Here is a 3,345-nt window from a genome sequence, read left to right as displayed (position 1 = left end):
CTCTCTCTCTCACACAGCAATAGTCAATAGACATGAATTTCCAGTTTCACCATATTTGCTATTCCATATTGACAGAATTCCTGAAACTTCTTCCTGGAAGTTGTCCTTCCTAGAAATGTAAAGTTAATTTCCTGAAATTCGACACCTTTTGCCGTTGGGCATAGAGAAAATGTTGCAGGTTTTAACAAATTTCATACAATTCTACAAAGTTTGCCATGTGACGAAGAGTAATTTCATGCATTTTTACTCATGTGATCCCAACTGTACTATTCAATTGAGATGCAAAATGTTCAGTTTTATAGCTAATTTCCTGCAATTCTACACATGGGATGGAGATATCTTTTTAATGTTGCCTTGACTTAGGCCATGTTCATATGATGTCTGAGTGAGAGTGACTAACAAAATCAATGGGGTCCCACTGGAGGACAGGACCCCTGGGCACGGGCCCTGCGTGCCTGGTCAGTAATTCAGCCATGATTACTACAAGGTGTAGATAGTGTAGATAGCCATAACTTTGTTATGTCAAGCCTAAATAAATTCAGGAATAAAAATGTTCTTAACAAGTCACATGGACTCAATAAGTGTGGAAAAATAGTGTTTGACATGATTTTTGAATGACTACCACATCTCTGTATCCCACACATGCAATTACCTGTAAGGTCGCTCAGTCAAGCAGTGAATTTCAGACACAGATTCAACTACAAAGACCAGAAAGGTTTTCCAATGCCTCATAAAGAAGGGCACCTATTGGTAGATGGGTAAAACTAAATGAAGCAGACATTGAATATCCCTTTGAGCATGGTGAAGTTATTAGTTACACTTTGGATGGTGTATCAATACTCCCCGTCACTACAAAGATTCAGGCTTCCTTCTTAACTCAGTTACCGGAGAGGAAGGAAACCGCTCAGGGATTTCACCATGAGGCCACTTTAAAACACAGAGTTGAATAGCTGTTAAAGGAGAAAACTGAGAAAGGATCAACATTGTAGTTACTCCACAATACTAACCTAATTGGCGGAGTGAAAAGAAGGAAGCCTGTACAGAATAAAAATATTTCGGCTGAGATGGAAATCCCAGACGATGTTGGTGTCCAGGACGTCGGGACCCAACAGTGCTCCTCTGGACCGTACCCCTCCCAGTCCACCAAGTACTGAATCTGACCCCCATGAAGTCAGGAGTCCAGTAGGGACCTGATGGCATAGGCAGGGATCCCATCGATGTCCAGGGGAGGCGGAGGGGTGTCGCGGGGGACTGCGTCAACCAGGGGACCAGGAACCACCGGTCTGAGGAGGGAAACATGAACAGAGGGTGAGATCTGGTAGTTGGTGGGGAGTTGTAAACGGTATGTTACCTCATTCATCTTGAAGGGCCCCACAAACCGGGGCAAGCGGAGCGGGAGGTTCCTGGTGGAGAGCCAGGATGGAACACGGGAGCCTCACATGGGCAGCATTCCAAACCCCCTCTGCATGCCGAAACCTCTCGTCCACTGCAGGGACTTCGGTCTGACTCGGGGTCCACGTGGCCAGGGCTGGCTGATACCCCAGGACACACTGGAAGGGGGTCAGCCCGGTGGAGGAGTGGCAAAGTGAGTTCTGGGCATACCCTGCCCAGGGAAGGAACCGGGCCCACTCCCCCTGCCGGTCCTGGCAGTGACTTCTAAGGAACCTCCCCAGCTCCTGGTTGGTCCTCTCCACCTTCCCGTTGGACTGAGGCCGGTACCCGGATGTGAGGCTGGCCGTGGCCCCCAGCTTCTCCATGAATGCTTTCCACACTCACAACATGAATTGGGGGCCACGGTCGGAGACAATGTCCTCCGGAAGGCCATAATTCCGGAAGACCTGCTGGATCAGTGCCTCAGCAACGTAGCAACGTCAAGCATAGTGGTGGCTGCATCATGTTATGGGTATGCTTGTAATCGTTAAGGACTGGGGAGGCTATCAGGATAAAAAATAAATGGAGCTTAGCACAGGCAAAATCCTAGAGGAAAACCTTGTTCCACCAGACACTGGGAGATGAATTCACCTTTCAGCAGGAAAATAACCTTAAACACAATGCCAAATCTACACTGGAGTTGCTAATCAATAAGACAGTAAATGTTCTTGAGTGTCACACCCTGATCTGTTTCACCTGTCTTTGTGCTTGTCTCCACCCTCCTCTAGGTGTCGCCCATCTTTCTCATTATCCCCTGTGTATTTATACCTGTGCTCTCTGTTTGTCTGTTGCCAGTTCGTCTTGTCTTGTCAGGTCTTACCAGCGTTATTTTCCGCATTCCTGTTTCTCTAGTTCTGTTTTCTAGTTGTTCCCGGGTCTAACCATTCTGCCTGCCCTGACCCCGAGCCTGCCTGTCGTCCTGTACCTGTCTGACTCTGACCTGATTACGAACCTCTGCCTGCCCTGACCTCGAGCCTGCCTGCCGTCATGTACCTGCCTGATTCTGACCTGATCACAAACTTATGCCTGCCCTCGACCTGCCGTTTGCCTGCCCCGTGTTTCTAATAAATCATCTCAGAACTGTACTATCCCTCTCCCGTGTTTGCATCTGGGTCATTTTTTTTCACCTTTATTTAACCAGGTAGGCTAGTTGAGAACAAGTTCTCATTTGCAACTGCGACCTGGCCAAGATAAAGCAAAGCAGTTCGACACATACAACAACACAGAGTTACACATGGAGTAAACAAACATACAATCAATAATACAGTAGGAAAATCTATATACAGCATGTGCAAATGAGGTAGGATAAGAGAGGTAAGGCAAATAGGCCATGGTGGCAAAGTAATTACAATATAGCAATTAAAACACTGGGATGGTAGGATGTGCAGAAGATGAATGTGCAAGTTGAGATACTGGGGTGTAAAGGAGCAAGATAAATAAATACAGTATGGGGATGAGGTAGATTGGATGGGCTATTTACAGATGAGCTATGTACAGGTGCAGTCATATCCTGAGTTGTGATAGTACGAACATACCATGACTGACCCAGCAGACTTGGACCAGCTCCTCAACGCCGTCTCCTCCCAGGGAGCCACCATTGGAAGACACGAGGAGTTACTTGAAGGTCTTATGGAAGGATTACAGACCTTGGCGTACTGCTAGGATCGTGCCTTCAACACATTGCTGGAGCAATTCTGCAGATTTTCTGAGGCAGCCCGCCACTACAGTAACCAGACTGTCAATTACCCCGCTACCAGCGGCATTTCTTCCCAATCTACCCCGGCTTCCCAAGAACCCTGCTTACCTCCTTCGGAACACTACGCTAGAAATCTTTTTGTGTCTGTAGTAGTTTCTGTAGTGGTGGGTAGTGAATACTGTAGTGGTGGGTAGTGAATACTGTAGTGGTGGGTAGTG

Source organism: Salvelinus sp. IW2-2015, unplaced genomic scaffold, assembly GCF_002910315.2.
Source record: "Salvelinus sp. IW2-2015 unplaced genomic scaffold, ASM291031v2 Un_scaffold1512, whole genome shotgun sequence".
In the NCBI taxonomy this organism is placed as follows: Eukaryota; Metazoa; Chordata; class Actinopteri; order Salmoniformes; family Salmonidae; genus Salvelinus; species Salvelinus sp. IW2-2015.
This window is presented reverse-complemented; position numbering follows the sequence as displayed.